At 32.0% G+C, this 11,392-nt stretch overlaps 1 long non-coding RNA gene across 1 annotated transcript; it reads left to right on the top strand.

The window, feature by feature from the left end:
- Positions 1-1,460: 1,460 nt before the first annotated feature.
- On the top strand, positions 1,461-11,006 carry LOC132067783 (uncharacterized). The gene is made up of 3 exons (XR_009417232.1): positions 1,461-1,700; positions 2,040-2,119; positions 10,520-11,006. It is a non-coding gene; the product is annotated as an uncharacterized LOC132067783 (long non-coding RNA).
- The last annotated feature ends 386 nt before the right edge of the window (positions 11,007-11,392 follow it).

Here is an 11,392-nt window from a genome sequence, read left to right as displayed (position 1 = left end):
CGGTTTCCGTGATTGTGGGACTACATCTCAAATTAATGGATTCGGATTTTGAGTGGAAAGTGTACTGGTGATACGTTTGACAAACTTAAGTTGTTGAAACTGGTGTACTTATGTGTCTCAGGGTGGGATGCCTCAAATAATAACAAATATTATTTGTTATAAGACGGCGTAAGCGTCTCGAGGAGATATCAAACACTGAAACAGATTATTTTGGTTTGGTGTGAGAATCGGAGGCGAACCTTCAATTTTTTTAATAAAAAATAAAAAGATGTAAATGTGCATTTAGTAGGGTTTAATCCCACAAACTTAAGGGATTAAACCCAGCACTTGACCAGTGCTCCACTCAGTCTAGTTTGATCATGTGTTCCTTCAATTAATATTACATATATTTTAATGATTATATACATAATATACTGAGTTTAGTCTGGTGACCATGTATTCACGTAACCGATATTTTACACATGAATTCTCCCGTGGCGAGAACAAATCTTTCAAGAGAGCAATTTAAGGGAGAAGTAGAACCATTGAATGAAAACACCGTATTGAACTCATTATCAAAGTAAGCAACAAATAAACTCCTTTGTGCTATTTTTGAGTATCGACATGCATCTAATGTGCAAACATGTTCAATATAGGGTTGGTAGAATATCTCCAGAAGCTGTGAGTCAACCCCTGTTTGTCACAAGCACGTGATAGTGGTTATTTCCCCACTTTAATTTCTGTAATCCCTTCATCTTACACCATATTACACCATATACAACACCTAAATTCGATTAAGGAACGAACAAAGACTTCACGATCAGACAACTAAGACAGACTTGCTCAACATACTACCAAAGGATCGACAAACATGTAACAATTTTCTATCTAGGAACCAATTAGAAAAGACATAAAAGCAATTAGCCATTTCCCCTTCTTAATAATTTTCTGCCAAATATTCCGTTCATGCCTTGTTACTATTGGATGTAGTTCTCGTGATAGAAGAAATCAAAAAATGTAACTTTAATTTCTTGAGTACGATTAAAAATGAAGAAAAAAAAGACAGTACAACTCATGTTAAATAAAATGTACAACATTGTTGGATTGAATTAAAGTGAAAATCTAATATCATTTGCCTTCTGTTTAAAGAAAACTACTACAACATAGTAAGTCTTTTTTTAATATATAATACAGCATTAATCCCACACCGATAAAGTAGATATCTTTTTCCACTAAAGCAATCAATAGGAATGAAGCACGATTATCAATTAGTAAAGCATCTTTATTAAAGCACTAATTGCTGTTAATACCTACCATATAAAGTTCATCTTTTGTTGATAGTACAACATGTTAACTAAACTGTACAACATTTTCATTGAATTAAAGTGAAAATCTCTATCATTTGCCTTCTGTTTAAAGAAAACTTATAGTAAGTCTTTTTTAATATATATTACAATAAAACATTATTAAAGTTGATATTTTTTCCACAAAGCATCAATAGGAATGAAGCACGATTATCAATTAGTAAAGCTGCTTTATTAAAGCACTAATTGCTGTTTACCTACCATTAATAAAGTAGTAGTGCAATAATTCAGAGATTTAGCTCATAGTATACTCGATCTATTTGTGCCATTAAAATCTCAGAATCATCTTTTGATCTCCTCGGCCATCTCTTTGTACTAGACACCACCTTATTGCAGATTCCATTTGTGATCATTGAGGTAACTTTTGTTAATCCATTATTAATTTTCCTACTCTCTAAGGTTTTTATGAAAATTTTCAAGAAAAATTATTCATTCACTGGACTTGGTATATAGTATCACGTTAGCAGACGTTTCCATGATTTGCTTTATGGGTCAAATTCGCTATCACAATTTGTTTGATTTTCTGGGTTCGAAATCTATTATTTGTACTTATTTAAAATGGATTTTTTTAGCACATATACACGATTTGAGCCCAAGCTACGGGGTTCGGATGACCCCCCTGCTCCACATCTGCCCCTGCAGTTGCTAGCATAGATAGTTTGCTCCTACAAGAAATTAAATTTTGATCTTCTGCAGGTACTTCAATTAACTTTCTCTAATCTCTGTTGGTACGTGACATCTGAAATATTCGACTATGTCTTTGGTTGGATCTGAAGGTACTTTTCATTTTGTTTCAGAAATCTGATGTTTTCTTATATAAAAATTTTATTTTTCAAAAACACCAAGAGTACGGATTAGTTTTCAGCAAAAAAAAAAAAAAAAAAGAAGATGCACTCATGTTAATTGAACAGCACCAAATTTCTTACTATATTATTTGTAAAAAAAAATTGTGAAATTCAAGTTTCTACCGAAGTTGATCCTTTTTGAGTATAATATTTCCTCCATCTTAAATTATCTGTCATGGTTACTTTAAAATAGTTGTCTCAAATTATATATCGTTTTAGAAGTTCAAGACACAATTAATTATTTTTTCTTCATTTTACCCTTAGGGTGTGTTCGGTACGGAGGAAAACATTTTCCGGAAAATGTTTTTCGATTTTCTCATGATCGTTTGGTAAAAAATTTTGGAAAATATTTTCCTTAGGAAAACAAATTCCTTAAAAATGGAGAAAATAACTGCCCTAACCAAAGTAGGGAAAACAAGTCTACAAGTGGCATTTAACCAACCACCCAACCCTCAACTACCAAACCCCCAACCACCCCCCGCAACCCATGCACCACCCACCACCCACCCTCTCAATTTTTTTTTTTAAATTTTTTCTTCTGGGTTTTCTACACCACCCACCCCGCACCCCACCCCAATAATTTTTTTTTTTAATTTTTCTTATTGGTTTTCTACACCACCACATCCCTCCCCCAACCCCCTCGCCCCCCACCCAACCACCCCTCCCCACAATTTTATTTTATTTTAAATTTGTCTTCTGGGTTTTCTACACCACCACCCCCCTCCCCCAATTTTTTTCACCCCACCACCCCAACGACCCCCCCCCCCTCCAAAAAATTAATTTATTTTTAAAGTTTTGAAAAGTTTCTTTTTTGATTCTCTACACCCACCCCCCTCCCAAATTTTCTACTTCATATTTAATTTTATCTTTATAAAAAAATTTATAAAAATTACAAGTTTGTGTGGTTGAAAATTAAAATTTTTGGAAGGGGTGGTGGGGTCATGGGGGAGGGTGGTTTAAAATTCCAAAAAGTAACTTTTAAAACTTTTTAAAGATTTTTTTAGGGGGGCTGGCGGGGTGGGGTGGTGTAGAAAATTCAGGAAAGATAAATTAAAAACTAGTTTTTTTGGGAGGGGGTTGGGGGGGGTTGTGGGTGTGGTATGGGTCCGCGCGTGGGGGGAGGGCGGGGAGGGGATGTGGTGGTGTAGAAAATTTAGAAAAAACATTAAAAACTTCAAAAAAAAAAAATTGGGGTGGGGTGGGGTGGTGGGCTTAGGTGGGTATTTTTTGGAAAATATTTTTTACCAACCAAACGAACACGAGAAAATAAGTAGAAATTCACTTATTTTTCAAGAACACATTTTTCCAGGAAAACATTTTCCTCCATACCGAACACACCCTTAGTAGAATTATCTCATTAATGAGATAACGCATAAATAGAGTAAAATATTTAATGAAGTAAAATTATAATTTAGACATAAATGAGCGTAAAGTTAGTCAAGTACCTCTCCTAATTAATAAGGTTTGCAATAACACAATTAAGGTGAGTTTAATTTATGTTGTCCATCATTTATTTTGTTGTTTACCTACCATTAATAAGGTAGCAATGTAATAACACATCTCATAATTTATTTGCACCATTTGTGCAACAACAGGGGTATATATGCACTATTTTCTTTAATGAAGGGTATATCTGTTCTAAATCGCATAGTTGAGGGTATATTTGCACCTTTGCCCTAACACCTTCCATTTTTGGAAGTTATTTAATTTTAATTAATATTCTCATTTTATCAGTATTGAGACTTTCACCCGTCAACACCACTCATTTAAATGAGAAGACATGTGAAACTCTTATCACCACTTATTTAAAAGGATAATTCTCATACTTTTCATATAATTGGCTTACATATCAAAAGTTTCTTAATTTCTTAAACTCCATACTCAGTCAAACACTATCACATAAAATAAGACAGAGAGAGTATTATTAAACGTTGTTATCATGAACATTATTTTTCTCCTCCAATTTTTTATGTGTCAAACTAACCGTTCTCTCTTTTTATTTACTAATCAAATAATGATTGACCAACTAAAATTATATACTCTTTTGCTTTAAACTTTTCTTTTCTATATTATAGAAATATTGGTTTCAACATGCCTGCCTGGCACTTAGGAGGTTATTTTCGTAAATTATTACTTAAAATAGGGTAAAGTGGTTGGGTTAAAGGCAATGGTACTATAGCTACAATACAAATTTTTTTTCTGCCTTAACCAAAATGCCATTTTGCTTATCTCATCATTCATCGCTCCACAGGGCCCACAACTTTATGATGTTCTACGTGGCATCACTCCCAAAATGCCATTTCTGCTTTTCGTCTTGTACCTTTTCTCTCTCTTAATTAATGGCTTTCACTTTTTTTCCTTCTTATTTTACTTCCTTAGTTTTATTTTATATATGAGAAAATAGTTAAATATCCCTCAACGTATATTCGGATTAATTATGACGCATCAACCTTTGCGGGAGATCTATTACCCCCAGTCTTATTTTTTTATATTTTTTATACCCTTTTTTGGCTGACGTGTAAGACAAAAAAATTAGATGACCAGATAGGCGAGTGTAGCAAGAAAATAATTTTTAAACCCCCACCCTCCCGTTCTTCCACATCCACAAACCCTTCTTCTTCTTCAATAAGAAAGAACCCATTGAAGAGTACAAACCATTTGCAAATCGAATCGAGTTTTTTTCCTTTTCTGAATCGAGTACAGCCTTTTCCTTTTTATGGTTTGATTTGCTTTAAGTTTTTTTAATTGTTTTTCCGTGATGTAAGGAGAGTAAAAATGAGGGAATCGAAGTTGTTTGGGGCTGGAGGTGGGGGTGGCGTGAGGCGTGAGGGTGGAGGAGAAGTGTGAGCTGAGGCAGGGTGCTAATTAAATGGAGAAAAAGAAGGGTTCAATTGCACTTTAAAATTTTAAAAATTTCATGATTCTTGAACCCAAATAGGTTGTTTTCTTGAAAATATATGTATCATTGATGAAGAAATTGAATGTGGGTGTGTTAATGAAGGAAGAAAATTGGTTTTAATTGAGGAAGATATGAGAAAGAAAAGAAAAAAAAATCATGATTCTTGAACCCAAATAGTTTGATTTCTTGAAAATATATGTATGTTTGATGATGAAATGGAATGTTGGTGTGTTAATGGAGGAAGAAAATGGGTTTTAATTGAGGAAGATAAAGGAAAGAAAAAGATTTTTTTTTCATGATTTTTGAACCCAAATAGGTTGATTTCTTGAAAATATATGTATGTTTGATGATGAAATGGGATGTGGGTGTGTTAATAGAGGAAAAAAATGGGTTTTAATTGAGGAAGATAAAGGAAAGAAAAAGATTTTTTTTTCATGATTCTTGAACCCAAATAGGTTGATTTCTTGAAAATATATGTATGTTTGATGATGAAATGGAATGTGGGTGTGTTAATAGAGGAAGAAAATGAGTTTTAATTGAGGAAGATAAAGGAAAGAACAAGAAAAAAAATCATGATTCTTATACCCAAATAGGTTGATTTCTTAAAAATATATGGAGAAAATACACAAATATCCCCCCCCCCCCAACCTTATACTCGGATTAATTATGACGCACTCCAACCTTTCATGCGGCCTATTACCCCCCTGGACTTATTTTTTATGTATTTTTGTACCATTTTTCGGCTGACGTGGCACAAAAAAAATTGATACCCAGTTGCACAATGGAGAGTGTTGCACACTCTCCGCCACATTGGCGCCACGTCAGTGCCACTTTTCCTTTCTTTTTTTCATTTGATTTTTCTTTAATTAATTATATTTACACTTTTAACCTCTAATTAACCATTAAACCCTCCATTAATTTTGTTTTCTTCATCACTAAACCCTTCTTCTTCTTCTTCTTCTTCATTTCAAGAAATTCATCAACTCATTTTCTTCCTCCATTAACACACACACATTCAATTTCATCAACAACAAGCCCAGTATAATCCCACCATGTGGGGTCTGGGGAGGGTAGAGTGTACGCAGATCCAACCCCCACCCTTGAAAGGTAGGCTACTGCTTCGAAAGACCTTTACCTCGAGAGAGGAGACACACATTCAATTTCATCATCAATCATAAATATCTTTTCAAGAAATCAACCAACCCATATTCTTCCTCCATTAACACACACACATTCAACCCATTTTCTTCCTCCATTAACACACACATTCAATTTCATCATCAATCATGAATATCTTTTCAAGAAATCAACCAACCCATTTTCTTCCTCCATTATGTTGAGGGGGCATTTGACTATTTTCTCAAATAAACAATGAAGAAATTGCACGAACTGCCACAAATATTGGTTTGCTTAATTTCTTCAAAATAAACAATGAAGAAATTGCACGAACTGCCACAAATATTGGTTTGCTTAATTTCTTCAAAATAAACAATGAAGAAATTGCACGAACTGCCCTTCAAATGGACTGGTTGCTCAAAAATGTTTATTGCACGAACTGCCCTTCATTGTTTATTTCTTCAAAATAAACAATGAAGAAATTGCACTAATCGCCTTCAAATGGATCGTTCTTCAATGTGTATTGCGTGAACTGCCTTTATTGTTTATATTGTTTATTTCTTCAAAATAAACAATGAAGAAATTGCACGAACCGCTTTTCAATGGATGGTTTCCAATGTGTATTGCACGAATTGCCCTTCATTGTTTATATTGTTTATTTCGTCAAAATAAACAATGAAGAAATTGCACGAACTGCCCTTCAAATGGACTGGTTGTCCTTCAATGTGTATGTGTTAATTGAGGAAGAAAATGAGTTGAATGTGTTTGTGTTAATGGAGGAAGAAAATGGGTTGAATGTGTGTGTGTGTTAGTGGAGGAAGAAAATGAGTTGGTTGATTTCTTGAAAAAATATTTATGATTGATGAAAGAAATTTGAATGTGTGTGTGTTAATGGAGAAAGAAAATGGGTTGAATGTGTGTGTGTTAATGGAGGAAGAATATGGGTTGATCAATTTCTTGAAATGAAGAAGAAGAAGAAGAAGGGTTTAGTGATGAAGAAGATAAAATTAATGGAGGGTTTAATGGTTAATTAGAGGTTAATTAGTGTAAATATAATTAATAAAAGAAAAATTAAATGAAAAAAAGAAAGGAAAAGTGGTACCAATGTGGCAGTGACGTGGCGCCGATGTGACGAAGAGTGCGCAACACTGCCGTGCATCAAAATTTTTTGTGCCACGTCACCAAAAGCAAGACAAAAATACGGAAAAAATAAGGCCGGGAGGGTAATGGTCGCCCGCAAAGGTTGGGTGCGTCATAATTAATCCAAGTATACATTGGGGGAGGGGGTATTTGTGTATTTTCTCAAAATATATGTATGTTTGATGATGAAATGGAATGTGGGTGTGTTAATGGTGGAAGAAAATGGGTTTTAATTGAGGAAGATAAAGGGGTAAAAGGGGGGGGGGGGGGGGGGGTTGGCACGAAATGAAGAAGAAGAAGAAGAAGAAGGGTTTAGTGATGAAGAAGATAAAATTAATGGAGGGTTTAATGATTAATTAGAGGTTAATTAGCGTAAATGTAATTAATAAAAGAAAAATCAAATGAAAAAAAAAAGGAAAAGAATATAAAATTAAAATTTAGAAAGTTCCAACGTGGCACTGACGTGGCGCTGATGTGGTGGCGAGTGTGCAACACTCTCCCTTGTGCAACTGGTCATTTAATTTTTTTGTGCCACGTCAGTCGAAAAAGGGTACAAAAATACAAAAAAAATAAGCCTGGAGGGTAATAGGTCGCTCGCAAAGATTGGGTGCATCATAATTAATCCGAATATACGTAGGATAAAATAATAATTAAAAAAATTGGTTAGATAGATAGAATCATATCAGAGATTAAGGTTGACATAGCTAATGAAATTTGGCGCCTTTAATTCTAAGTATATTAGGAATTACTTCATCCTTCTAATTTGTTTGCAACACTACTGTCATTTGGCCCGTGCTTACCGACGTTAAAATCAATATGTAGATATTTTTTCTGCTCTTGCGTATCCAAAAGACGTCTAAATTATTAAAGTAAAAAAACGTTTTTGAAAGTTAAAAGAAAATATTATAAGTATATTTTTTATTTTTTTTAAAAAAATCAAACAATTGAAAGCTTTTCTAGTTTCTATTTTACTATAATTTTTTAATAGTAAAGTCTCTGAAATCCAAATCAAGCTTTTTATATGTTAAATTAATCTCATTTGTTTCTTCAAATTGAAATATATTGGCTAACTTATTTTTTACTAAAAGATATTACAGTATCCAATAAATATCAAAAATATTTGACGCGAAATAGTGTTTTATGATGATATCAATTAAGTTAACTTATAAATAAATATAGATAATTAAATATCTTGATATTGGAAGATACTTTTATAGACGTTCCTTTCAAATTAAACCACACAAAAAATACTGAAAAGTCAATGAAATTAAATTGTTTTTACTTTAAGCTTTCTTTTTTACTTCCAAAAGATGCATGTTAAAAAATAACATTTTTATTTTTCTTAATTTAATGAACTATTTTATGAAATTTACATTGTAATAACTTTTTTATTCGAACTTAAATATTTTGTCTTAAATATATATGTTGATTATCCGATATTTTGCAAAATACTTTTATATTAAAAACAGTAAGAAAATATATATATATATATACTTTTTGCAATCGTCTAGTATTATTACTGTTTGGAGATCAAATTGTATTTTTAACTACAATATTTTTTTTCAAACATTTTCATAGTATATAAAAAATAACTTTTTATAGTTTCTCTTTTAATAAGTAATTTATTTGATTAATTTTATGTTAAAATCTTGCGCATGTAAAATTTGACTAATTAACTACCGTGCTTTTGAATTCATTTTTCAATTGAGACGGATGGACTATAATTTGCATTTTGATACATTTTTAAATTATTTAACGATGATATAAGTTATTTGTATTTATTCTTTAACTTTAAAACTTAATCCCACTTTAAGTGAATTTTTTGTCATTTACTTATGTTTGTCAGCATGTACGACACAAAATTACATGAGAAAATATTATTTTTTTAAAAATTTACATTTAATCGGACGAATAAAAATATAAAATAGCAAATGATAAATGGTAAATAACATCAATAAATAATATTATAAGAATAGTATTTTAATTCAATAATTAAGCCTATATTAAGATAGAATTTGGATGACATGATAATTCTTTACATGTCTATAATAAATTTTAAGGAAAAATATTGGTTAAAACAAATTAATTTTATTTACACATAAAACACTCAAATATGCATGAGTATTCTTTGTGGGAGCCACTGTAACCTTATATAACCTTATTTGCACATAAAAGACTCAAATAAGACTCAAGTGGTTATTTTCCCCTTTAATTTCTATAATCCCTTCATCTGACACCATCTATACAACACCTAAATTCGATTAAGGAACGAACAAAGACTTCACGATCAGAAAACTAGGACAGACTTGCTCAACATACTACCAGTGATCGACAACATTATTTACGGGTAATAAACCACTAGAATATGTAACAATTTTCTATCTAGGAACCAAGAAGAAGAGACATAAAAGCAATTAGCCATTTTCCCTTCTTAATAATTTTCTGCCAAATATTCCGTTCACACCTTGTTCCTATTGAATGTAGTTCTCGTGATAGAAGAAATCAAAGAATGTAACTTTAATTTATTGAGTACCATTAAAAAAGAAGATAAAAAGATAGTACAACTCATGTTAACTAAACTGTACAACATTGTTGGGTTGAATTAAAGTGAAAATCTAATATCATTTCCCTTCTGTTTAAAGAAAACTACTACAGCATAGTAAGTCTTTTTTTAATATATATTATGGAATAAAACATTAGTCCCACGCCGATAAAGTTGATATCTTTTTCCACTAAAGCAATCAATAGGAATGAAGCACGATTATCAATTAGTAAAGCATCTTTATTAAAGCACTAATTGCTGTTTACCTACCATTAAAGCATCTTTTGTTGATCCATTATTAATTTTCATACTCTCTAAGGTTTTTATGAAAATTTTCAAGAAAAATTATTCATTCACTGGAATTAGTATATAGTATCACGTTAGCAGAAGACGGGCTCATCCAGGATTTGAACTTTACGGGTTCAATTCGGATTCTATCACAATTCGTTTGATTTACTGGGTTCGGAATCTATTATTTTTACTTATTTAAAATGAATTTTTGTTACCACATATACACGGTTTGAGCCCAAGCTAGGGGTTCGGATGACCCCGTAACATGTGCTCTACACCCGCCCCTGCAGTTGCTAGCATAGATAGTTTGCTCCTACAAGAAATTAAATTTGATCTTCTGCAGGTACTTCAATTAACTTTCTCTAATCTCAGTTGGTACGTGACATTGGAAATATTCGACTATATCTTTGGTTGGATCTGAAGGTAATTTTCATTTTGTTTCAGAAATTTGATGTTTTCTTATATAAAAAATATATTTTTCAACAAACACCAAGAGTACGGATTAGTTTTCAGCAAAAAAAAGATGTACTCGTGTTAATTGAACAGTACCAAATTTCTTATATTATTTGCAAAAAAAAAAAAAAAAAGGGTGAAATTCAAGTTTCTACCGAAGTAGGTCCTTTTATATAATATTTCCTTTGTCTTAAATTATCTCTCATGGTTACTAAAATAGTTATCTCAAATTATGTATTATGCCAATTTTTAAGCAAATTATTACTCTCTTTTTTACCCCCATAGGTTTTCGGAAACCGCTTTCAATTTTAATTTTAATTATAATCTCTTTTGCTCCTTTTTAAGATTGGATCAGAAAATTGAAGATTCTAAACAGGCAAAACAACAACAACATACCCAACAATCATGATGTGAAACGATCGGCCCCATGTATGTTAAATGTAAACAGGCAAAACAGAAGTCAAAATTACAAATTGGTTTCCCTAATATCTTCATGAAACCAATTTGTAATTTTGTCCATTTTTCGGTTACGAATATACTAAATATGATAGAGGACGAATTTGTGTCATATTTGAAACCACAACAGAGTTGTGTTTTACAAGTCAAAACCTCTTGGGAAGTTTGTGAAATTTCCCATAACAAAAATGGTACTATAATCTTTCACAAGCATTATAGCTTCTAAACAATAGATATTCAAAGACATTAACGGAAATGTTACTTTTAATGAAACTAATATTTCAAAGGGGAATTTGGGGAATTTTTT

This window comes from Lycium ferocissimum, chromosome 1, assembly GCF_029784015.1.
Source record: "Lycium ferocissimum isolate CSIRO_LF1 chromosome 1, AGI_CSIRO_Lferr_CH_V1, whole genome shotgun sequence".
In the NCBI taxonomy this organism is placed as follows: domain Eukaryota; kingdom Viridiplantae; phylum Streptophyta; class Magnoliopsida; order Solanales; family Solanaceae; genus Lycium; species Lycium ferocissimum.
Note: the sequence above shows the minus strand (reverse complement) of the source record. Positions and strands in the feature narration are given on the sequence as shown.